Below are 27,754 nucleotides of genomic sequence, written 5' to 3'. Positions count from 1 at the left end.
TAGCTTTCTTCAGAGGGTGGATGTGATTAACCAGATATAAGCTGCTGTCACTGTCTACATCATTGCTTTGTCCCCCCGGTGAGACCCATACCACCCACAACCTCCTTAATTTCTTTAAATTTGTTTTTCTGTGAGCACTTCCAGCTTCTGCATACAAACTATTTGAAATCACGACCACAGCCAAAGCCTGCTTTATCAGCAGCACTCGAATTATCCAGAAATAGGAGCAGCTCAGAGATTTAAATAAAACTCACAGAAAATTAATGACACAGAGGCAAGTTCAAAAAGCCTACAGAATATCAAGCTACAAAGGCCTACAGTTTATTTCTTGACCTGCCACTTTATTTAGAATTAATTGTACTAACGTACTAACAACGCAGACAACAGAGACATATGAATAATACACATTATGAAGCAAAACAAGTTTATGCAGTTTTTAAACATCACAGTGCACTTTGGATGAACAAATGACTGAGTTAATGACTAGTTGATAAGTGTTCCTGTCCTCAATATTTGCCTCTTAATTCATATTCTCAACAAGATTTCATGTCAAAGCATACAAACAGCACATTACTTTGGGCACTCTTTGCATAATATGCATTTTAAGCTTATGGTGTGTTATTTTGAGCCTTTAAAATAACACTGCAAATGATAAGGTTTTGGGGGAAAAGTACAGGGGAGAGTGTCATCCCATCAAAGTTCATAGCAGCAAATGACACACAAAAACTCCCAAAAAAAACATGCTAATACTCAACATGACCTACAATGCCTTTTCATGAGACCAGGCTGATATTCAATGTCTGGCCATTCTTCCATTCAACCTCTCTTTTATTGCCCAACTCAGAGTTTTCAAAATATTTTAAGCTGAGTCTAAGAGGTATGAACATCCAGTCAATACATAAAAAAATCTGGAACAAATTGTGTAATGTACTTGTTCCCCATGAAGCATATGAGTCTAGAGTTGAGAATTTCACAGCTTCTGCTATATATAAGGAGCAATTTGCATTACATTTCAAAGCAAGAGCAAAACATTTAGCCTTCGAGTGCCACCAAAACAGCTGCAACTCAACCAGATATAGGCTCAAGACCTCTTGGGGTGTTATGGCAGTCAGTGGTGGCTTGATTGAGACTCACTCTACCTGTGGCCCATCAGTCTGGTCCATTTAAAAATCTCTGTCTGCTCTCTTCTTACCACCAGTTCTTCTGCAGTTCACGCTCACTTTAATCTCATTTGTGCACTCTTCTGATTTCAGCTTCTGTTTTCCGTTTAGGATTACTGTGACACCTACTGGTTCAGTCAATAGTCCGATACTCCTCCTGGAAGCCTCTATCTGTCTACTTGTTTGTGAACTCCCTGGAGGTGGTAAAACCTTGTTTGGTGAGAAGCTGCGACAGGAAGAAAACCACTCGGCCCCACCACTGCTTGGTAATAGCTTATAAGCAACTTTCTCTGGTCAGTACTCACAAATTATGTGGCAAACCTCCTGGAGCTTTCTCATTGGACTAAGCTGCAGTATTCGCACTGGTCTGTTTTCTCTCAGACCTTCCTACCTTCTCCTGTGGAAACCACCACCTCCCACTGGTGATCGCCTGCATGTTATTCCTAAAATCTTGTAAATAAACCTGTCAAAATGCTACCACTGATCTGTCTCTCCTTCAGGGTCCAACCTGAACTAATTGCAATGGGAGGTAAGTGTCCTGTCTGCAACTGAGACATTGGTATTGGAACCCTTTGATTTTTTTGGGTTGGGGGATGGAACATTCATGTGTTGTTCTTGCTCTTGTGTTCCTGAGCATATTTTTAGTGGCTTGCACTATCCTGCTGTAGGAATCCATTTCTGTCAGGGATTCTGGTTTTCACTGGTGTATTTGAATCAAAATATTATGTAGGTGGTGTGTCCAGTGCTTGTCCATCGGAACACTGACTTGTAACAGTTACTTGAAACATGTTACTTACTTCACCTGTCTGTGTTTTTGACGTTTTGAGTGTGAGGTGATTAGGATGGTCACCTCTCAACAAGAAGGTTCCTGGTTCATAACTCACCTCTCTGTGTTAAGCTGGCATGCTGGCTTCTCCCTGTGGGTACTCCCGTTTCCTCTGACAGTCTACAAACATGCATGTTAGGTTCATTGATGATTCTAAATTGACTGTATGGGTTAGTGTGAGTGCAAATATAAGTAATAATAAAAACAGCTACATACAAAATAGGTATATAGAATGAATGCACTAATAAATGCTGATCATCATGTGACTAAAGATGATGATTGTATTACAAAAAGGTCATTATTACAAATATATGGGCTTTTCTTGGGTCAGGATTTTTCAAATCACAGTAAGACCACAGAACAGACTTTTTCGGGATTTGGATTCAGTACTTGCTAAGATTTCTAAGTTCTTGGTACCTTGGTCTATTCAATATGTTAAGTGAAAGCAATCAGGGACTCCATCTGTCAGAATGAGCATCTTCTCCACCTCCACTTACTGTCCTCCAACAGTAGCATACGAAGTGATTGTGACAGCATGTATGCCCAGTAGGAATGTGCTTCCACGTGCCACTGCTTTGGCTATATTGTAGGTGAAAAGTTCGAGTCCCATCTGATTTTTAGGAAGAGTCCAGAGAGAGTAGCAGTTTAGAATTATCCTTCTTTGCCCCCTGGCACTGGCTTATTAGATCCTGCTTGAGAAACAGGTCCAGGTTTTAGTCTCACTCGCTAAATGAATTAAACTACCAGCTAGATCAGGCTCTTATGCAACAACACAGCTTTCCTTTTCTGTTTCCCTCTGTGTCACTCATACTCTTTTACTCTATACCCCCTCACATAATTTGTCTCGGCATGTTCTATATGTAATTTTCTTCATCACCTTGCTCCCCCATTCTCTCTCTTTCTCCCTGACTGTTTTTTTTTAAGTCCAAGTGTGGTACTAGTGCCATCTTTTGACTAAACAGTGGTTTTGATATTGCCAAAGTAAGACAAGAGCATTCTTCACATCTTAAGAGTAGATATAAGAAGGCCATTATTAATTTTCCACCCATCTCCTCTTAAATTGTATAGTCATCAGAAAAACACTTTACACAAACTTCACCCCGGTTTCCCGTTTGTTCTACCCTGAGATAAAGGGATTAGATGACTCAAGAGAATGAACCTCCATCTGTTTCTTCTGTGTTTCTTCTCTAACTTTTCTCATTCATCCTGGGTTCCTGTTTAAAAAAAAATATGGCTGTGCTCTCTTTTGTTGTGACATTGACTTTCTCCTCAGAAGAATCTGTGGTCTGCTCAGCAGCAGATCAAGGGAGACAACACACATAATAAAACAGCCTCCCTTTCTTGTAATGCAAGAAAAAGGAGTCTTCCACAAACTTTTACACAAAGCATCAAACACATACACGTCAATACTGTACGCACCTGCAGTAAAAATGGAACGGACTACTGTCTGAATCTCACAAGCAGAGGACATTTAATCTTGTTGCAACAAGGGGACAGCTTACACACAGAGGCTGTGACGTAAATGTTCAAAGATGCAGAGTTCTCAGGAAACTTTTATACGATAGATTGAACGGAGGCTTGCTTTTTTGTTGATATGAGTCATGGGATATTCTCTTCTCCTGGCAGCAGACACTGGCGCTGATAACGCCATGGCCGTGGAACATTCCCTTCTGAGAGCAGACAGTGGTGACCTCTCCGAGTGCAGGTATTATTCTCATGCACAGGTACAATATTTGCAACATAAGCAGTAATGCAGAAGTGGAAATGATTATGTGGGCATAAAGGATAAGAATTTTTCTATCAAATTCCTTACATCACATTACACCCAACAGTGCAGCTAATTGAGATTTTGTTTTGATGTATTAGGTGAAATACAAGTACTAGAAAGTACCTTTCTAGCTCAGTGATCTATATGAAAATGTTGAGATAATATTAATTTGCTCTGTCAAATGCACATTAGCAACCTCTAACACAAACAAACATGTTTGTTTTACTTTGATTGCAAGGATTTTTCATTTTTCTAGTTTGTCCCACGCCTGTGGACTGCATGCATTGCCAATATTTATTTATTCAGTTGGTTTCTGTTGACTTAATTCTTAACTGTCTACTTGAAGAACAAGAGCGCAAGTCCACCTTGTTTATGCAGCATCCATATTACCACAATCCTAGAATTCTGTATGTGTCTTTTCATAGCTACATTATCCCAGCATCACAGTAGTGGAGTAAAGCGGAATAAACTAGGAATAACAGTCAGTGCCACTTGGACAGTGTATGGATGTGTATTTGAGGTGTGTCATATTTATATATTGTGAGCTTACATTATCCGGTGAGATTTTGTCCAGTTCCCTTTTGTTTGACCCATAACTGGTGATAATAAACTAAGAGGCCTTTTTCTTACAAATCATGCTTGCCCTGTTAAAGCTACTGCATTACAGTAGTTTTAACAGGGCACTCATGGAAGTTTTCTTTGCCCCAATAGCATTACCTTGGTAAAATAGAAGCTTGTGTTTGTTTATTAGAACATTTTTTAAGTCTTTATTGATCAGCAGTTCTGAAGCCAACAGCAAGAATCTTTACCTTTTCTACAACATCTTTTTAGATTAATGTGTACAAATGAATCAGAATGCATCTTCTGTTTGTGTTCATAGACCTGTATCATCCAAAAGAGTCACTGAGTGAAAGGGTTTGAGGTGTCAAAGTTCCATCTTTCCATTGGTTCATCCATCCATCCATTTTCTTCAGCTTATTCGAGGTCAAGTCGTGGAGACAACATGTCCAGGAGAGAAAGATAGATATCTCTCTCCCAAGCAAGACTGCCCAGTTCCTCATGCGTAATCTTAAGGCATTGAGCCAGGTCAGAAGGGATATATGATCCCTCTAGTATATTCAAAGTCTGGCAGGGCACAATGAGGGATCCTAATTAGATACCTGAACCACCTCAGCTGATTTTTTTTCCAATGCAGAGGAGCTTGTGTTTCTCTACTACAGTGTGTTTACAGGTGGCGAGTCCGCTTGTCAAGGTCTCAAAGTTGAAGCATTCAAATTGACAATGGCATTATCTGACTTATCCCAACATGTGTTGATATGAATTATACAGCATGGTCAAATTGATTGATTTAAGATCTGATGATTATCATAAAACCATGACTGCACAATATAATTACCATGAATCTGTCCTGGTGTCCTCACCGTGGTGGTCTGTTGGCAGCACATTTCATTTGACCTTTAAAGTTCTCTGTATTAGTGTTAAAGTTATTTTTCTTGATTCATTTTTTCTTTTTTGGAATTTCCAAAGCAAATGTTTGTGATCATATATTACAAGGAGCCCAATGTGATGAAACAAGCTCCTGGAAATTTCAGGAACAATACTGTTCAACGATACTTTAATTTTCAAATGTCCTTGACAGCACACAGCAGATGCCTCAAACAAAAGATGCTGGTTTATTACAGTCTGAACACACTTAAATTCAAGGATAATATCAAGATGATGAACGAGGCTCATTCATTCATTTTACAAGGTTTTCCGTGAAGGAAAACTGAAAAAGACCAGTCACAATCATATGAGGCTGCACCCGATACCTGCAGTATGTTTACTCTGTAATGTGATATAGTTACTATGATGGTTTCATGTTAATGTGAAAATAAATATTTCAAATAATAACAGCAATAACGTAAAAGTTGGTGTACATCATCTTCATTACCTTAAATCAGAACGCCTCATGAGCCACTAAAATCATTGCCAAGGTTGTGTTTTGGGGGAGTTTTTCTCTTGCTGGTGACTTCAGACACCAAACTATGTGCTCTCAAGACGAGGAAGAGAGAAAAGGGATTTTCCCATAATGTGTGCCTTTTAAGGCATGACTTCTGGCTTTTTTTAACTTAAGGTTGTATGCCATCTAACATTGGAAACATACAACTATGCACTTATACAGGGTCAATGGATAATGATGCAAAAATGTCTGATAAGAAAATTGGTCATGATGGCTATCGACCTGTATACAAATGTTCATCATTCTACCATAATATTGCCACTACTGTCACTAATTATAGTCATTGTAATCTTCATTGCAATGATAGCCACAATTACAGATACATCTCTCTTCATCATCTCCACTCTACCTTGACATTGTTATCTTCACTGTTGTTGTTGTTTTCCCTGCATCACATATATTAGGCTTTACATAACTTGACTATGCTTGTGGGTGTTTGTTTTCAAGCTTCTCTCAACATCTGCCTCCTCCTCGCAATGCAAAAAAGACTATGAAACATTTGTTCGTTATACCAACTTTCTCTTATATTTATTTTTCTTCTCTAAGTGACGCAGTAGGAGATCTCCTTTCAAACCATAAATACAAAGGATGCTGTGGATGGCCAAGATGCTTTTGGGAGGACAACTCTGATTTTCATGGAAATTGATTTAATTTTGTATTCATGGATGTGTACTGTGCAAAGATAGTGTATGTCTTGCATCATGTGAGTGTCAAGAATACAGATGGAAAAGCTGCACAACAAAACTGAGTAGCATTTCTACATTTTCTCATATTCAGCATCCTAGGTCTAAGGTGTTGGAGCACCTTCAAAATCTTAGGTTAAAGTGATGGGTGTTGTTAGAGAAGATAAAAGCTTTGCCTCTGTAACACACACATTCAGAGTCCTTCACTGGCTGCTGATGTGCATTTCTTTGAGGAGCTCTTGCATTTGTTACTTGATTTCCCATTCCAAACTTCGATGCTATTTTCATCTGTCCATCTTGAAATGCATATCTCACACATTACCTGCAGTTTAATGCAAAAAGGATATGCGTAAATTTATATGCACTGAGCAATCTGGGAATATGAAAACGGAACAGGACCGGAGGGGGCAAAGTTCCCTTTCTCTAAGTGCCAACAAAACAAAAACAGCACAAATCCCAGGAAAACAGAACAAGAAGCACTGACATGAAAATATCCCTCTGATAACAAATAGGAACAGTTAAATCTGTTTCACCCAGTCTTAGGGACAAGTTGGTAAAAAACAAAAAGAAAGAAAAAAACCACCCCCAGTTCACTCAGAGTTTGAAGATCCAGGCACTGAAAAGCAGCCACAGATAAGTGTGCCTCTTAATTGAGAGGAAGAAAAAGGCATCCACTTTTAGCCTCTTTTTCTGCATTTTCCTTTCATTCATTATCACTCCTGTGTGGGAGTAGAGTACAGACAGATGTTTTTCTTTTCATGCTCCTTCTCTGCCCATACCTTGTCTCTGAAAATGTTCACATAAAACATCTTTCATTTTCATACAAGTGTGTGTTACTTCATAACAGGCTGGATCATGTCACAGTTTGCCTTTTAGTGTAGGTGAGACTGATGCACATTTTGCATTAGTCACCATCGCTCAAGATTGTGCATGAAGGTAAACAGTGGAGGAGGCTTAAAAAGTTGTTGGAGTCATCATGATGTATAGATCAAAGAAAAAAAATGGAGGAAAGGCAAAAAATGTAGGAAAATCTGACTGTCGACTCAGATTTTTTTCAGACTGTTCCTCACTCAAACTGTCTTGGAGGAAGAAATAATGTTGTGCACTTTTCCAAGTACTCCTTCTCGGTTTTACACACACATATGGACTACAACTCTGCTGGCTGCTTGAACCTCAGTCACTGTCCATTTACTCTCCTCTGAGGCAGCAGCTAAAACTGCTCGAGGACAGAAGTCATTGCACAACGCACCTCAGACAGATTGTTAATCAGCCTGTGGTGCATGATATTCTGGAGTGAGTTACATCTTGGTCTCTTGGTGAGTAATCACCCAGCTGTGTTTGCTAATGTCACACAGGGTCAGCTGGAAAGAGCTGTTTGCCTCTGTTAAAGATACAGAAACACAGAAGGAGAATTAGTGTTTGATGGGAGGAAGAAGTGGAAAGTGGAGGAAAGGATAATGAATGAAAAAAGGTGGCAACTCATCCATCTAATCCAGCAAAACACTGTACCAGTGCCTGGGATGTGCATAATATTACTATGAATAAAACTATTAAAAAAATATCTGGAATAACTGTATTGCCTAAGACCCATCTCCTCCATTCTAGATTTAGTGTACAGAGGATTGTAACTAACTTGCTAAAGCAAGCAACATACAGGCTGCATTCTGATGGCCAATAGTTCCCTGTGATAATGACTGCACAGGAAATTCAGCCATCTTAAGTAAGCTTCCAAACTGTAGGGAACAGAAACACTCAGTTCAAATGGAACTATAAACAATGTAAGTAGGAACTGCACAACCATTCATCACTTTACAATAAATGGGATAGCAATTAGTTATTGCAATAAGCTTGAGTTCCAAATTAAAAAAGAAAAAAATAGGCCAAGATATGTATTGTCTGAGTAATTAATGTTAATTTTATGTGATTTAAGAGGTTCAGTTACCTCATACAACAAAATCCAAAACACAAAAAAAAAAAATTCTAATTGTCTTGCTGACATTAAAACAAATCAGCAATTATTAGCTAGTTATACTAACTGTTTTGGTCTGCTTAGGTGTGGAACTAATGTTATTGGTAGCATTAAGTGATAAATCTGCTAAAGAAGAGTTTGAATACACTTGTGTTTATACTAAGTGCTTCCAGTTTTTTTCTCTTTAACTTATTTAAGTCACACAAACATTCTATACAGCTTGCCTTTGGTATTGCAGATTCTGATGTTATCAGCAGGTGAGATGACAGACTTTTAATTTTTAAAAGACAAATGACTGCTTTCAATGGGAGCTAGAGGGATGTCTGCTCAGAACGCTTCCCCTGCGACCCGGTCCGGGACAAGCAACAGAAAATATATTTATGCATGACTGACTGTTGCCATTAGAGCTGAGTTTATAAGATGGGGGTGCTTAAAGAGCACTGAATGCTGCAACTGGTTTAAGTGCAAAGAAGATTCTTTAAAAGTCATATGTTTTGGAAGGAGTCCTAGACACATGCTGCCATTGCAGGTATTTGTGAAGATGTGGCCAGTATGGGGATTGAACCCATGACCTTGGCGTTATTAGCACCACACTCTGACCAGCTGAGCTAACCGGCCTACTTTTGAAGTGCCCTGGGACCAATTTTTTTGGACAAATGAAGCCAGTCCAGCCAGCCCGCGAAACCTTTCCCTTTAATTCTATGACCTACTGTTAAAGTCTGTATAAGAATGCCAGAATTAAGCCAGATCCAGCACTGAAAGAGGGAGACTTTGTTCTCTTCTATTAGGGTAGCTTGAAGAAATAGTGCTCGTCTGCACACTACAAAGTGTACATGTTTATAATTGTACGTCAACAAGGAAGTATGTCAGACTATCAATCCCTCCATTTAAAATTCTGTGACTTAATTTGATTAACTTAAAGAAGAGTTTGAATACATTCATCTTTATCCTTTAAGTGCTTTGAATGTTTTTTCTCTTTTACCAATTTAATTCACACAGACATTCTACACAGCTTGCCTTTGGTATTGCAGATTATGATGTTATCAGCAGGTGAGATGAAAGACTTTTAGTTCTTAAAAGACAAATGACTGCTTTTAATGCAATTATTTTATCATTTGTTATGTGCTGTGATGACACAGCAGGATAGAAGTTGCTCATTCAAGTCTATCATCTTTGTGTATAGCTTGAACGTAGGCCGTATGGGGAAGCCAAGAATGTTGTGTTACATCGGCTTAACTTTGACTTTAATGGCATGCCATTCAGAGGATTTCTGACATGGAGTAGAACCAGCAAAGTACTTCATAACTTCTGAAGCTGAAGTTTCTATGCAGTAATGACAGCATATAACTAAACAGAGCAACCACATAGGGACTTAAACCCTCAATCTTCTGATTTGAAGTCAGATGCTTTGTCCGTTAGGACACATGGTCTCAAGCAAGGACAGTCTGATTGTCATCTCACCATAATTAGTACAACACTGGTGTTGTACAACTGTCCAGATTGACATGCCTGCGCAACATAATGTGAAAGTAGCAGAAAGTGCCTCTGGATTTGCAGATCATGCTGGTTGTCCCCCAAAAGGGTGTGTTCATGCTAAAGAGGGATCGCACTTTTCGGAAGTTTGTGACAGGGAGCTGGAGGGATGTCTGCTCAGAACGCTTCCCCTGCGACCCGGTCCAGGACAAGCAACAGAAAATATATTGATGCATGACTGACTGTTGCCATCAGAGCTGAGTTTAAAAAATGTGGGAGCTCTGAATGCTGTAACTGGTTTAAGTGCAAGGAAGATTTGGAAGAGTGACCACATGACTTTCAAAGAAAGTTTTGGTTCTTTAAAAGTCATGTGTTTTTGGAAGGGGTCCAATACACAAGCTGCCATTGCAGATGTCTGTGAAGTTGTGGCCAGTATGGGGATTGAACCCATGACCTTGGCGTTATTAGCACCACGCTCTGACCAGCTGAGCTAACCGGCCTACATTTGAGATACCCTAGGACCAAATTTTTTCCACAAATGAATTCTGACCTACTGTTAAAGTCTGTATAAGAATGCCAGAATTAAGGCAGATCCAGCACTGAAAGGGGGACACTTTGTTCTCTTGTATTAGGATAGCTTGAAGAAATAGTGCTCGCCTTCACACTACAAAGTGTACATGTTTATAATTATACGTCAACAAGGAAGTATGTCAGACTATCAATCCCTCCATTTAAAATTCCATGACTTAATTTGATAAACATAAAGTAGCAGTAAGTGACCAATACAAGAGGTGACACTCAGTGTGAATGATAGTGGACTTATTTTAAAGTAAGTTCATTTAGCTGACATTTCCTGCTCAGGGAGTAAGCGGATAGGAAGTACACAGTTAAATGGAGCTACAGTCTGACACAAAAGAGGAGTCAGTTACTATTCTGAAGTCAGACTAGTCCAAACTAGATTTTTTAGTATGATATGTTTAGACGCCTCGAAATGAAAGAAAGTTAAATGTGTTGCATTTTATAAGAATATTTTCATTCATAACCATGAATAACTTTGCCAGTTCTGGTGCAATTATATGTTGTTTCTTTGGGTATCACTAAATCATGTTTTCTGGAAAGACTTTTTTTATGAGAAATAAATGGTAAATGGACTGTACCTATACTGCGCTTTTCTGGTTTAGCTGGCCACTGAAAGTGCTCTTACTCTGCAAGCCACTTTCACTCATTAACACATACACACACTCATACAGTGCACTTATTGAATACTTTGGCTTCTATTTTTTTTTCTAAATGTTAGAACAAAGCTGTTAACATTGCATGCCAACATTAATTTTCATTTTAAGGTTAGAGTTTATTTGACCACTGGTATTGAAATGGCAGCTCATTCAATGGTTTTCTAAGCTAGACATTCGTGTCGCTTCATAGGCATATTAAATAGATGGCTTCTTATTTCTTTATCAGTAGCTGCCTTTGGCAAAAATAATACTTCTGCTGGCTTTGCACCAAAAGAGAGGAGGCACATGTGAGAGTACATGTACCGGTAATTTGTTTTTTCATAAGGACTGAACATGTGTATTACATCGTTATCAAATGTCATTATTACCACTAAATCGTACTGCTTCTTTTTGCTTTACTGAAGGTCCAGGTATTTGCCAAGCATACACACACAGACACCGCAAACTGAAATGTTCCTGCTCCTTTTAGTGCATCAGGGCTTGAGAGATGGAGCAACAGCAATTAACACTTCACTGACATTTGCTTCTCTTGCTGTGGTGGAAGGAATGAGGCATATGGGAGGAAAGAAATTAATGCAATCCATTTATGATTCCCACACAAGAATTTCTGCCTCTGTGTATTTCTGCTTCTTTTGTTTTTGTCTGTGTATGTGTGTTGTTTTCTCTCTGAGCTCTAAATGACCTCTTGTGTTTCATCTGTGTGTTACAAAAATACTTTGCTAAGATGAAGCGATTTCACAAATAGCAGCACTGACTTGTTACTCACAAGCAGGGATCTGTGCAAACAAAGACTTGTAATTTACAGACGTGTCATTTTGTGAAGTGAATCTATGAATCGGTTTCATTATAAATTAAATTCCATTACAAATAATTATTATTACAGAGACACTCAATAAGTCTGTCAATATGGTGCCTGTTTGTGGTTACATGGAAAGGCCAAGGCAGGCTGCCCCGGCACCTGTCTCTCATGGAGACTCCTCCAGTTTGTGTACAGTACATGAGACACACACACACACACACACTCATGCTGCAATTTGTGTTGTCTTGACTTGATTTACATACAATATTGCACTAATTTACACACAATATCCCTTGGTTTTGAACAGAAAAAACAACAATCCAATATACATTTATCTCTCTAGTTGTGCACTAATGTTGCATTTATGTAATGGTAATAAATGAAATTATTATATTTAACACTTAATGAGACAACATATTTTTAAAAGAATGGTTTTGTAAGATTGTACTCATATATTCAATTAAGTAGTGAAGTACAAGCTTGAGGAACGCGTATTTCCATTTTATGCTTCTTTATGCATCGTCTCTAAACGTTTCAGTGAAAATAATTGTACTTTGTACTCAACTTTTATGGGAAAAGTTTTAGCTGCAGCTGCTTAGTTTTAAGACTTAATCTTATGAAAACACAGGCCTTTAAAAACATCTACACATACACATACACGTTACATACAAAAGACTTTCAAGAGTCTGAGATTCAGCAGATGAAGAAAACGTTTAAAGTGAAAAAGTAGGGCATTACAGAGAGAGGACGACTGACAAGTGTTATGAAGGGGAAGGAGGAAAAAATAGACAGGAAATGAACTTATAGTAGTTTACTTTCCTACACATCTTACTGCGCGTCCCCCTCTCAATGTCATGGCCTTCTCCCTCTGACGACATGTTAATGCACATGTCACCAGAGAGACATTTTCACTTCCACCATCCACTCTCAGCGCTTCCCTCTCTGTCATTTACATATCTCTGTCATAATGTCCTCAGTCTCTCGCTCCTCTTCTTTAGCTGCTGTCACTGTACTTGCCTTGACCCCACTCTAATCTGACTCCATCTTCCTGTCACTCACCGTCTAGCTAAAGTCCCTCTCTCTTCTCTCCTCCAGTCTGTCTGTCTTTCCAGTTAGTTAAGCTGGACTGCGACTTGGGTCAGCACAGGTCGAGCTTTATCAGATCTCACACTTTCGCACACACAAACAGATAGTTTGTAGACTCAGACGAACTATCAGTTAATCCCAGAGTGGTAGGACCTCCAGTCTGTAATTTATTTGTATCTCTAGAAACCTTAATGCATGTCTACTGGAGCTCAAGCACAGGGTCACATCCCGTATTGTCACTGTCAGTAAGCATGCCCATATACAAATAGACACACAAAAATGAAATATACCCTTTGAAATTTTTTAAGGGAAACTCTGTGTTTTGCCTCTAAACCTTGTGCATTGAGAGAGTTTTTAATGTTTTTACCTCTTTTTTCCTCTTAAGCGCTAAAGTCACACACATACTAGGTACAGCTGCTAAAAGCTAATGTCAGTGTCCCAAGGAATTGCTTACATTCATTTCAGATCATTTATTGGCCAATATCAAGTGTACCTGATTGTGAGTGTGAAGAAGTGAATAAGAAGGTTGGTGGTAGATAGTAGGGTGATTTCAGGAAAAAAATAAAGTGCTATCATATTGGGAAGATCATTACAAAATACTGATTCTTTTGAGTGATTGTAAATAAAAAGATATGCTGCCACAACTCTAAATGATCCCTAAAAGAGGAGCTGGAAATAGACAAAGAGTGCATCTGGTAAGAAGAGAGCTTGTTTCTAAAGTATTGTTACTGCTACTATTAACCGTACTAAGTTTAGCACTAACTGTGGAGTCCTACCTTCTTTTCAGCAACATTCAAAATCTAATTTACAACTGAAACTGTATTAGCCCTCCATTCATCCACCTGCAAGTAATGACTCTGCCTCTCTGAAAGGGGGAAGTTAGTATGATCATTAATCTAAAGTTTCTGCTACACCACGTTTGGTGTCAGAGTTTGCCAGAAGTGTCAAGTTTGTCAGAGGTCAAAGCTTCAAGATACCCACCCTCAAAGCTGAACTTTTTTTTTCAGCCATGACTATGCTCTTTATTTCTCTTCAGGTTACTGAACACAGGTGTGTGTTTACATTATTTCCTAACTGCGAGGAGTTAAGTTTGAGATCAGTTTTTATTTTCTTCTTTTTTTAATGTAGTAAAACAGTGGTGTGGAAAATGTCTGGACATCTTTTTTCTTGTACAATCCCGGAACCTCATTAATGATATTTTAATTGACTCATCAGGATTTGCTGATGACAGTCCCAAAGCCTCATGAATTCTTTCACTGCTCATACCTTATGGTCACACTCAACAACCACGCTCCTTTAAGCAAGTGCCTATCAAAGCACTTCCCCCCATGTAATTTCTACTGTCTGGCAAACCATTAAGAAACGCCAGATAAGAAAAACTGTCAAAGTCCAGATGAGATCTGGAAGACCAAGAAAATGTATAGATGAGATGAAATGTATAGATGAGAAAAAAGACTTGATTGAGCTTGGATATCATTGAAAATGTCTAGGTAAATGGGCTGTGTGTTAGACAAGTGCAGTAGCAGCAGTCTAATGGTGATATAATGGGTCACTCATATATTTGCATATACCTAAATTTTATCAACAATTGAACCTATTTTTTAAGCTCATACAGTAAAAACCCAATTTTTCTATTTTTCCATTTTCTACACCAGCAAATCAGGGTCATGGGGGGGGGCTGGAGCCTATTGGGTGCCATTGGGTGAGAGGCGGTGTACAATAGGTAGCCAGTCCATCACAGGGTATTCTGTCCACTTATACCCAATAATTTGCATAAAACTGGACTGTAGGAGTAAAGGTTGAAAATTTATTGGCATTTTCAAATTTGTCCATCATCAAGATGTTGTCCATTGAAAGGGTCTGCTTATACAGAAATGTACAATAAACATGTAGGGCAAGAGTGCACTTGCATTTTCAGTCAAACTGGGTGTTTTTTGGGCCTCTTCGTCTTACTTCTCCACACGAATTTAACCCTAACTATGACTTATTTCCAACCCAAGCCGAGTAGTTTTGATTTAAAATTTTAATCAGATGAAACTCAGATCATTGGGCAGCTGTAGCTCAGGGGGAATAGCAGTTGGTGGTTTGACTCCCGGCTTCCCCGGACCACATGTCGACGTGTCTTTGGGCAGAACACGGAAGCCCAAGTTGCCAACCGATGCGTCCATCGGTGTATGAATGTGTGTTATAGAGAAAAAAAAGCACTTGAATAGCTTTAACATTGTATAGACTAAGATGTGCTGTATGAGTGTGTGAATGTGGCTTCTAATGTAAAAGCACTTTGAGTGGTTAACCAGACTAGTAAAGCACTATATAAGTACAGTCCATGATTTTCCAACTCAGAAGTGATTGGTCTTGAATGTGCATTTCATGCAGTTGTTTCATGCGAATGACTGACTGTCTTTTTTAATGTGTGGGCTAGCAGCAGAAAGAATTGAGAATGATGTATGCTCTGACATGGAAATGCTCGTAAGATGACGTTTCCCTCCAGCCCTTTGTAGGGATGTATTTACAGCACGTTGTTATGAATTGTATTTATGAACAAGCAACCAAAACAATTGAATGGGGGCTTTGTTGATCTATTCAAATCAAATCAAATCAAATCAAATTTTATTTATATGGCACCTTTCATACTTTAAAAGCAACACAAAGTGCTTCACAGAGGCTAAAAACAACAATGATAAAATATACCAACCCTCCCACCCCCACAATTACCCAGAGAGACACAGAGACGGACAGACACACACATGCACACACACACACATGCAAGCACACACAACACACAAGCTCAGACCCACTGCACCTATCGGACAGAGACATGGCCGGACACCCAGACCTAAGGCAAGGAAAAAGCCACCCTTGGGGGCTGACCACACTGAGAGGGCCCTGGGCCACGACCACAGGGAGCCCCACCACAGAGACAGTCCCGATCCGGGCAGACAAGAGGCCCCACACCAAGGTGCAGAGTCCTCCAGCCACCCGGGCCAGAGCAGTCCACAGAACAGCACCCCCGTCAGTGGACCAAAAACAGCTCCCAGTGTGGTTGGCCCCCATGAGGAAACACTGGCGCTAAAAGCTGAAAGACTAAAACAGTTAAATAATATAAAAGGGTGTAAAATGAACAAAAAATATAAAAGGCTTTTCAGCCATATCGTTAAAATGTTTAATTAAAACATGAAGTTAAAACGTCTAACTAAAACATGGATTTTAAAAAATAAACTGTTCACTTCAATGCTTGCCATCAGTTGGTGACACTGGAAGAATAGCTGTGAATCAAATATTGTATGTTATTCAATTTCCTCCCTTTAAAATAGTGAAGAAATTCAAATGTCCTCAGACTAATGCAGATTGGAAACAAACAGTGATTTCACTTTAATAAAATTACACAATTTCATAAAAATCCTATTTCTGAAAAATCAATATAAAAAACAAAAAGAAAATTTTAATTCAGTTTCTTTTGACAATGGTTAAATAACTAGTTTAATTCAGTTCAGTTCAATAATACTTTATTAATCACTGAAGGGGAATTATATTGCTGCAGTATAAATACGTTTAATCCTCAGTACAGTGTGGTTTAATTGTGTTTAGAATGTATCTATTTTATTTTCATGATCCGTTAATGTTGTTCATTTCTGTTTTAAATTCAGTGAAGCCCTTTGAGACAGGGTTGTTGGAATTTAGCCATAAAACATGACTTGACCTGATATGTTAAAGACATTCTGTCTTTTCCTCATCCTGTCTCTGTGCTGCTGTTACATTGACTCGGTTCGAAATTATACAAATTTTCTCTCACCTCATGCAAATAATTTACTTTTTCTTTTATATTTCAACATTTGTACAAAGTCACCTGCTGCCAGAAGACCCTAAAGTCGGACTCATGCAGACTGTCAGAGCAGCCTTGAAGACTACACCTAGTTGACGTACTGCCTTACACATCTGATCATTGTCATAGTTCAACAGGGACCTCTACAGGATACATGAGGAAGAAATCCTTTTACCCAACACTGATGTGTGATTGAGAGCTGAATGCTTAAAGATATTCCACTCAGTCACTGCCACAGATTCTCTCCGTCTATCAGGAAGCCCCTCACTGTCTTTCAGCCTCCTTCATATTGCCAGTTACACACCCACGTGCTCATTCTCACAAACATATCTCATTAATAAACATCTTACACAAACAGTATGTCTCCTCGTTTGGATCTATGGGGGGAGGGAGTGGGTGCATTATAAATCAAAGTCCTAACCTTGCAAAGAGGGAAACTCAATGAAGGATTGTCGTGTGAGTTTTGTTGCCTGAATTAAAGATCAATAAATGACCTATTAATGTCAAGCCTAACATAAATACATACTTCCACAACAAAGTCAAAGTATATCAAACCCCTCTGGACCTATTAAAACTAAAGAGAAGTTGTCTTTAAGGAACTGACAGGAATAACAGACCTTTTCCCTCTTTCAGTATTTTATACCTGCATTTTCTTTCCATTCCGTAAAGTGGAAGTTAGGACTCCCCAGAAGTGGCAAGATACCTGAAGGGTATCTGAAGGGTGGTAGAAAAAGTCATAGGAAAGGAAGGAGAAAAAAAATGCTATGCTTGATGATATTATGTTAATTTGGGGGCTTTTAAAGCTTAATTTGTCTGTTCAAATCTCTAAATTTTATTCAAAAGAAACCAGTCTAAGACAATGAATTACTCTGGGCTCAAACTGCTCACAACCATCCTATGACAAGGTATGCGTGAGTCTTTTTTAGACACTGACACTGACTGTCACAAACGGGAACAATTGCAATGCTTTTGCTTTTAATGATGCAGTTAGATGCAATTATGCTCAAGACAAATAGACTTAAACTCTGCATGACAGGGAAAAGTTTTTGAAGATGGTGCAGTGTCTAGAGACTTGAGACTGAAAACTGCGTTAATATAAAATTTTCTTTGTCATTTATGTGAAAGTACTTATGTAAAAGGTGTTTTATTGAGCCACAAAATATTTATTGTCTATAGAAGTTTGGCCTATCCATCAGTTGGAGAAGTGCACCGAATATCTTACCATCCATATGCGCAACTTTAACATTAGAGTAAAGTTTTCTGGCTTGCCCTGAGTTTTCAAAGGAGGAATGTCTTCATGGTAGATATTTGATTAGACTGCTCTTTGGTAAGAGTCAGGGAAAAGGGCGTGAATGTGCTTTTTCAAAGAAAAAAACACTTTGATGTGAGAGGCATATGTTGATAACATAATTACAGCATGGTATTTGGATAACTACACTAAAATTTATTACACCGCATGTCTAGTTTAGGTAGATTTTCCTTCTCTCTGTCTGACACTTGCCCTCGTCGTTCCTTTGAGGGGTCTCTTGATTAGAGCTTGAGGTAAACAGATAGCACCCACAATCCCGCGATATTCTCCTCTGTTGGTGATGTGTAAGAACTGTGAAGTTGTATTTTATATTATATACCCACAACGATTGGATGTTTGATCAAACCTTTCTTTTACATACATCATGAAAACCTGATCATAAGTTCAAAGTCTACAAACTGATATGTTCTCATGATGTATTGATTGTGTCATTTCTACATAACTGGAAGAGCAACGGTATGTGTGTGACTGACAAAGTGAATTTAATGTTTTTGGGAAATACCTATCCAAAATAAGGGAAGGGTATTTCCTCAGAGATAGAAAGCCTTTCTTTTATCTTTCTAGTTAAATTTTGTCCTCTATTTTTCCTTTTTTTTAGGAGACAGACAGATAAAAGTTGCTGTAGTCAGGTTGGGTCCCAAGCCTCACTGTGAAAGCCAGTGACTTAGACTGATTCACCCACAAAATCAGTGTGTGAGTGCAGGTCTGCTGATAGAGGCCTAAACACCTGTTTGTCACAAACAGTTTGTCTTCAATTATTATTGGCATCCGTGTGGGATGGGGGAAAGGACTGATTGTTGAACTCCTGAGGCAGAGACAACATGATGCGTTGTGTGTTCAGACGCATTGAACGGATATTGACATGTGTCACTGGCCCCAGCAAAGCTTCAGCATTTTGTAAATATTTCCTTCCGTGATCTTTAAGCTTGATGTTTTGCCAAAGATATGGACAGAAGTAAATAATTTATCGGTTTGTGTGTGGAGTTGAAGGGTGGGTTTAACCACATTACAAGGCCTTGCATCAGTTTTATGTCCTAGCAGAACTGTAAGATTTAACTCAAACTTGTATCTTTTGCCTGCCTTCTAAGTAAATTTCTCCCAGTGTGTCCTCCTACTGATCAGTCCAAAGCACTTTCTCCCCCTCTGTTTCTTCCACTCATCCTCCCGAGTCCCACTCATCTCTGCTTCAGTCCTTGCAAAACTTGCTTGCTCAATTGTTCGTGCATTTTCAGTTTGATGAACTAAAACATCACAATGCCTGTGCTCAGCTGTGGGATTCTGTTAGCCCCAAATGTTAAAGGATGCATTCGCAGCAGCCACAAATGTGGCTTTCTCTTTGAAGCAGAATCTCCAGTTTCAGTCCCACAACTCATGTGTGTGCAGCAAAGCTCTGCAGTTCGAACTGTTAAAAAGATGTATCACTTTTGCCACACTCGTGATTGAATTAATGATTTGAGCCGTAAGGGTCACATAAAATAACAAGTACTTAAACTTTGAAAAGAAACACACACACACACACACACACATACACACACAGCACAAAAAGGAATTTGACTGAAGACCCGCAGGCTCTGCGTCGTTGTCTAATGCTCAGTGTTCAAAAGATTTAGATACAAGTCTTGTAAATTGAGTCCCACTAAGGCTGAACTGAACATAAATGTTAAAGCTATGCAGAAGGAATAGGGAAGAACACCTTCTCTGTAGTTGCAGGCACAGATGGGAGAGGCTGAGTTCAGGAGTGTAACATCACAAGTGAGTTTGTTCTTTTGCCACTGGAAATATTGCGTCAGGGTTGCAATAAAAGATCCAAACAACGCCTCCAAGAAAAGTGGGGAACACAGAGCCTTTCTCTGTTTTTAAACAAACTTAGACTATGAATAAAGGTTGTCACGTGACTCTTACTTGGGGGCCATGGGGTCAGCTGTGTCCTCATGTTAAGAGTACAGTAACATACCATACAGGCAATATAAGAAAGAAGATCTTGCTTGTAAAATTGCACCTACTATTCGGTTGCTGCTAAAAATGACAGCGATCAGTTTTTCTTTATGGAAGTAGGCACTAACTTCTCTGCCATCTCTTGTCTATGGGTTTCATGCAAAAAGATAACTGTTGAGAACAAACTGGTAACAAATGTCACAGCACTCAGAAGTCAATTTCAGACTAATGGATATAAAGACCCGTGTATTATTATGGGTACAAACAGTTATTTGAATGGTACTGGTGCAAAATCTCTTGATCACATAAAACAGCTTCAATCAACACACAAACAGCAGTTCAGTGCTTCATCAGTGTTTATTTGGCACGTGTTTTTCTTTTTCATCACAGATCACCACAACACAGTCAGATCATGCTGAAATGTGTTTTACTTCTGAAGCCAAATCAGAAATCAAAGCTCTCATTCTCCATTCCATTGTCTGATTTCGTTGGCAGTGGTGACGAGAACTCTCCACATAATACAGAGCAGAAAATTAGCTTTGGCTCAAATGCATTCATGCTGTGCTGTCCTGAATAAACAAAGAGCTGACCTTGATATTTGCGACGCAAAAACAATTGAAAATGCGACAAGACACCACCAAAGTCTCTGAACGAAAACTTTAGCGCAGACAGTCAAACAAAGGATGCTTTTGAACGATGCTTACTGACAAAAGTGCACACGCATCTTTACGCAGGCAAAGCTATAGCCACAGCTGCTCTTCCGCAGTGGTCCCACCACAGCTGTGGGTCTTTTACAATCTATCAATATTTCAAGGAATCAGTTCGAGCAACAACTGTTTCATTATGCAGTGCTCTCTAAGTTTTCCCATTTCACTTCCTTCAGCCCAAGCAGGTATGTTAACCTCAACCTCTGTCACTTAATGAGTGACAGAGGTTGTAGCCTGTATGCAAAACAGAAAGATCAAGAAGCACGGACTTGCCAAGTCTATCGTCATTCCTCTTTCTGCGGCATCCAGCTATGCTCTCGTCCTGCCAGCAACATGCATTATAGATCAATATGCAATGCAGCCTAGCCCCGTTTAGGAAATGTTGTGCCGTTATGGCTGTTGTCTATTGGAAGAGTGGCTGCCTGACTTTGTCTCCTTTCATTCTGCATTTCATTCTAACTTCTTCACTCAGATACAAGCATTTGTCCTCTTTTTCACCCACAACACAGTTACGTCGACATTGAATCTACCTGCAGTTACAATTTGGCTTGATCATTTCATTGGATTACCAGTCCTGTAACAGTTTATGTGCACTGAAAGAGAGTTTGTTAGCCAATATGTATCTGAAAAGTGGACGCTGCCGACTTTGTGAGAAAACATTCAAGACATTCAACTTTCTCTGTGAGAGATTAACGTTCATGTAAGTATCGTCAAATTCACTGCGCAGATGTTGTCTTCAAGTTACTGGACTGATGATTGTGTCTGATGATATAGTGGCAACAAAATCAGAACTTTATTCCAGCTGAGAGACAGCCTGGAAATGCTTTAAGTGAAGCTATCTGTCCTGATAGGTTGATTTTCCACCATAATATCTGATGCATTGAACCATCTGACAAGAGAAACAGAAAAAAATGTGAATTACAAGAACTTTATTGAGAATTCGACTGTAACATTATATTACACCTGACTCTTTTTTTAAAAAAAAGGTGCAAATGGAACATTGACTCACTAACAGAATCACCTAGGTCCATATGAGTTTAGTTGAGCATATAGATGCAGAAGTGACTTAATCTCCAACTTTATCATCTGGGTATGTTAGCCTAGTTTTAAGAGGCCTATAGTCTGAGTTATTAGTCCTCAATTACACTGTTGCTACTTTATTATTCTATAAACCAGAGACATGTAAAGTCTTAGCTTTTCTTGACTAATCTGGACAAATTATATATAAATTGCAGCACTTGACTCTTTGACTTTGCTGAGCCAGCTCTGAAGTACTAGTCATATCTGATTGAGCTCCCATGTGGACAGAGGAGGTAACACTCATGAGAATTCACGGCAAACAAGTGTGTGTTCTGTTGATGGTTGCTGCTCAGTAAGCTACTCCAATCTACATGTCTCTATGTTGCTTTCAATTTTTCTGTCAATGTTGCAGATAAATCCAAACTCCAAATGTCATGTGATTCAAATCCTGACTTAAGCTCTGGCTCCCATACACTATATCCTGGAACAAACTGACATCGTTGTCAGCCGTGAGAATGTTTCGCACAAAGAACCTCCTCAAGTTATGGCTGAAAGGTCAACTCGGGACAATGTTCCTTCAACTGTAAGTTGTTTGTGGGCGAAAATTGTATCATCCAAAGTATCATCATAGACTTTCCACACAAATTTGCCGTGGTTTTAGTTAATCTGTTGCAGATGTCATTTTGTGCAAGCCTTCCTTTTGTCTAGACTCTGCTGACAAGGTATTTTGACTTTTGATTGCCACTAGGTTGGAGCAATCCCCTGATTTGAACAAGTTATTTTCTTGCAATTGTCTTCATTCTAGACGTTCTGTCAAAGAAGAGACCTGTCACCTCCTCCTAGCAAGAAAAGTTACCCAAAAGGAGAGGATTTCCCTCAATTTGTCTTGATTTATCTCCCCCTTCTACCTGTGTTTGATGTGAAATTAGTCTTGTTTGTGTTCTTTGTTCTGCGAAGCCTTCACCAAGTTTTTGACATTTTGTTCAGTCAGTGTTCGCTGAATACTTCTCCACTCAGTTTCTTTTGTTCATCCTCCCTGATGAGTTCCTTGCTTTTTGTCAGTCTCTTCCCCCAGGGCTTGATTTGTGGACTTCTGCTTCTTGATTCTGACAATGGGGTTTGTTTATGTTCTTTGAAAATGGAGCTGGAATTCTAACAATGCATGCTGCAAAGCACTTGCCCAAATACTTGAACATTGTGGCTACCGATATCAATAGACATAAGACAACAATTTTATCACCTTTAACCAAAGTGCGTTTTCACATCTGCTGTCAATCAGAGGGACAGCTGAAGGTTCTACACCATCAAGTAACATGTTTTTCCCTGTTTCTCTTAACTTTGCCACTGCTGTGTGTCACTAAATGTCTGGTGATGGCTTTTGATGTAAATGTTTGGAGGTCTTATTTTTATCAAGATACTGGGAAAAATTCTTTTTAGAGGCAGGTTCTACCGTTTCACTCTAGTTTTGCCTTAAACCAGTGAAATGTAACGAACAAAAAAAAACAAAAAAAAAAACGTTTTTTGAGGCCAGGTTGCAAAGAGAGAAATATTGAAAGTGAAAGGAGGAGGGGAAGTAAAATCAATATCAAACCTGAACTGAAGGCTAGTCTGTTCCTCTTCCAAGTGAACAGCACAGCTCATGATGTTACATATGCATCAGCCATCAAGGGGAGTCTTGTACTGGTGTGTATGCTTTAAGCAGTGCATTGCTCCTGATGGGAGGGCCAGGTGGTCGTCCAGTTGTGTAGGAGGGGGTAAGCCTTGGCACACAAAAACAAGAGGCACAGTTATCAAAGGGGACGCTGCTAGTGCAGATGAAGACTAGAGCTTGTTGAACTACTGTCAGTTTATCAGCATCATTTTTTAAACGCCATTAGAGCTGCAGGACAGTTACAGCTGTACTTGCTTGGGTAGAGAATACGAGGGGACACTGCCACAGAGTCGGCCCACCAGCTGTCTGGAAAGAGCTCAACTCTCAAACGCCTAATGCACATATCGCATGCCGTTCATTTTGTGAGTTAAGCATTTTGTTGAAGTGGAGCTTGCAATTTCTCTGTGTCCATTTGAGAGTTTCCTTTGCCTTTTACCTGACTTGCGGATTACCACAGAGAAATCAATTCCAAATGATAAGGTATGACATGAGCAGAAATGAGCAAAACAATTGTTGCCATGCTGCATGACAGAATGTATTCTGCATTGGGACAAGGCAGTAGCTCTTATTTTATTAACCAACTACAACTGAAAGGTGATCTGGCTTCCAAACCCTCACATTCTCGGAAATATGAAGAGGTCAGTCAGGTGTACACATGCAAAAAAAAAAAAAAAAGCTGTTAGTTAAAACCGGTAGGAAAAAAAAGAGAAATCTTAAATTAGATTTTTGTTTTACCCATGTACAAGGTGTGTCAGTGGAAAACTGAAAATCAACTAAATTATTTATGTTCAAAATAAACTATTAGGTTTTGGTTTTATTTATTTTCACTGACACGTAGCTCTGCTGTGCATGTATTCAGATTAGAGCCGCGTCTGAAGAGCACAGAAAAGGCCCTGAGCAATGCAAGCAAAATTTGCTTTCACAAATAAAGTAGCAGAAATGTTGTCTGTTTTTCCTCTTTTAGATGAACATTTCTGTCAGAAAGCAATGCAGTAATTTCACACTAAATTATGTACACACACATTGCATCATAATGAATTAAATTCCACTAAGCCGAAAGGTTTATTTGACACTTGACTTGTGCAATGAAAAATACTGATAACAGATATTGAAGCATGCATGGTGCAAAACTACTCACACAGTTCATGACAGTTCAGATCAGATGGTCAGATCATCAAAATCAGATGGCACGGCAAATAAATTAGACAACTATAACACAGACAACAGAGACAAATAACACATTGACACACATAACAGCCTACTAAATGTATTTCTAAAACAAAAATGAACACATAGACACATACAATGCAGTAGGATGGTACACTTTACTCTGAGCGAAGAAAGTGCTTTAAACACTTGCCTTCTCTGAGAGACACAGAACTGCAGGGCATCCTCATCTGCTATCAAACAGTTGTTTGTTCTCATTATCATAACTCATTAATCCTGATCAGTCTCAATCCCACCATCTTTTTCTCTGTCTATTTCTCTCTTCTGCTGCTTGCTCTTACTCACACATACACTGACACACGCGAGCGCTGTTACACACATACATTTGTTTGTTCCTCTATTCATAATTCATAGGTTTTGATCAGACAGAATGTTTGATAAGGTTTACAGTCTGGGCTTGCCCTGGCATAGAGGGAAACAACAAAAATAAACAGTCATAAATATATACATGGTAATACCCACTGGATCATGTAGCAGGAAAAGCTAATGTAATGATACAGCTGAAGAGCGGGGGACTGAATCGCAAGCAAGAGAGACAGCCGTTAGAATGTGCAGCTGAAAGAATCGTGTTGCATTTTCTCAGTGACAGGGATTTCCAAGAAAACAGAACGACTACGGATATCCGAGTACCTCAACGAATGATTAAAGCCATTGTTTTGTATTCAACAGAGAGAATCAACAAAAATTGAAACTGTTAAACTGCTTCTTAACGCCAATCCATAAGGCAAAATTTACGTATTCAATAAAAAAGATCAACAGGGGTGTGCAGAAGTTTGTGCGCCCGAGATCAGAATTTCCCTCCATGTGAATAGCTGAGTGAGCAAAAACTGACCTGATTTCTAAAAGTTGCTCCGAGCTCTTCAATATTTTCAGATTTCAATATTTTTCATTGTTTTAGCAAACGGTTGTTCTGAGAGGGCCTGTCTCGCATGCACTGTTCGTTTAAGGTCTATAGTCCCAGTATTTAGGTCAGTGGACTGTGAAGTCACTAGCAAACTCAGCTTGTGCCTCGTGAGGTTATCTTTTGTGGAATTCAAGGTGTTTTTGGAAGCATGATCATGTTTTCTGTGTTCATCTTAATCACTCTCACAGGTGGTGGGCTGTTTGCCTTCAGAATTTGCTGCTATTTCTTTGAATTTGGTCTTCCCTCTATAATAGAAACATTCCATTCATGGCACTCGTCTTTGTCCCAGCATTTTCCTGTTTAGTCAGTGCTGGCTGGAGAAATCAGAATCACATCAGACACAGAATTATATGGTGAGGTATTTATTCCCCAAACAGGGTTAGGGTTAGAAGAGCAGCATTAAATAGATTTGGAGAGATCAAGTGTAACAAAGATATTTTGAAGTCTGGGGATCTTCTGCTTTACTCACAAGCTGTCACACCTAAAGCTTGTTTGTTAAAATCCATTTCACAACAGTGCCAAAAATTTGCATCTAAGTCATAAGTCACTTGTCCATTTATTTAACTCTTCACACAAGTGCTTGTCTATTGAACATCAACCATCATTGTTACTAGAACTGTCCACACAGTACCATACAGATCCACCTATATACAAGAACTGCAATTATTGGACCAACTAAATCATCATAGTTGGGACAGACTGCATTTCACATTTCTATACAATTTATTAAGGTTCATCTTTGGATTATTTTGTACAGAAACAACATTTAAAGTGTATTCGCCACTTTTGAAAAACAGTAGACGTTCACATTATTTCCTTCAATGAACCTCTCAACGTTGAAGACACCTTAAAGAGCACAGTGCCATCTTGTGGCTTTACTGTGAACACCATGCTTTCCGCTTGACTTCAAACAGGCTGCTGATTTGGCTGCTGATTATAGGGTCAATGTTTGACAAGTTTTTAAAAAGCTTTACAGATATTTGTCACCTGTCTTTTCTAGTCATGATTATGAAGGAACCAAAGTCCTAACTGGTTATTTAAGGTGTGAGACTTCCGTTTAACTTCCAAGAATCCAAACTTTTACATGTTGCACCTTTCCTTTTGTTTCATCCTAAAACAAAGTAAAACCAAAAACAATATACCATTCCCTATAGACAAGTTCATGACTCTGCATAGAAACATTTTATTCAACAATACAGACAGTGGTGCTTAAATGAAAATGCTCAGGTTCCTATTATACAATATATCATGCAAGTGTAAGATTAAAATGTATATATGTGATAGAACTATGAGCATGGACATTCATATTTATAACAAATGCATATTTCACACAGGGAACAATAATAGATCCCACATCTTCTTCATCCATCTTCTTGTGCACATACAGACTTCTTCACATTAAGAACAGCAGATCGAGAGTCCTTGAAACCTTATTTATTGTAGCGAAAGCAGCAAATAAAGATAAATATGAAAAAGCATGACGCACAGCGATGTTAAGATATTGTAAAGGTAAAAAAAAATAAAAATAATCATTTAGCCTTAGGAGCATGCTTGTTGGAAAGCTTCTCAGCATGCAGCAGGGTAATGGTCTTATTATGGAAATAAATCTCATTTACATTCGTTGTCACTGGTGGCATTGCATTTCACAGTGTGTCCTACAATGTTCCCACTAGTTCCACAATTCACTTCTTGTTATATTAGTGGTGTGAGTAATGTGGTGTCCCTACACTGCAAGGTCCCACATGTTCCATGTTCCACATGATGTCAATTGCTGACACATTACCAGAGGAGGTGAAGCTGGTTTTGGAAAAACATGGTCTTTTTTTCACTCACTGACTAACAAACTTCAACCATGACACATGCACTAAAGAAAAAGATGAACAAATGTAATTTCAAGGTAGCACTTATCGTCTTGTCTTGGCTAGATTATTTGCATTCCTCCTTATTAAAACATGAACACTGAATAGTGAGACAGACCAAGAGGGGACATACAAAGGGAGACACAAAGGTAGAATGACTGAGCACGATAGGAAAAGCAAATCCATCCCAAAAATAAAGCCCTATCCAAACTGAGTCAGATGGATAAGTTGGAAAATTGAATAAACATGCTCATCCCTCCCTTCATTATGAGGTGCCAGGAAATATCTTGTCATACAAAATGGAATCCAAAACAAGTC

General features: G+C 39.0%; 2 non-coding genes across 2 annotated transcripts; both read right to left on the bottom strand.

Moving 5' to 3' along the window:
• Positions 1 to 8,952: 8,952 nt before the first annotated feature.
• Positions 8,953 to 9,026, bottom strand: trnai-aau (transfer RNA isoleucine (anticodon AAU)). Its single transcript has one exon. It is a non-coding gene; the product is annotated as a tRNA-Ile (tRNA).
• Positions 9,027 to 10,307: 1,281 nt separating this feature from the next.
• Positions 10,308 to 10,381, bottom strand: trnai-aau (transfer RNA isoleucine (anticodon AAU)). The gene has a single exon. It is a non-coding gene; the product is annotated as a tRNA-Ile (tRNA).
• Between the last annotated feature and the right edge of the window lie 17,373 nt (positions 10,382 to 27,754).

Source organism: Leuresthes tenuis, unplaced genomic scaffold (assembly GCF_036924035.1).
Source record: "Leuresthes tenuis unplaced genomic scaffold, fLeuTen1.0.hap1 SCAF_9, whole genome shotgun sequence".
NCBI lineage: Eukaryota > Metazoa > Chordata > Actinopteri > Atheriniformes > Atherinopsidae > Leuresthes > Leuresthes tenuis.
The sequence above is the reverse complement of the archived record's forward strand: the minus strand, read 5'-3'. Positions and strand labels throughout refer to the sequence as shown.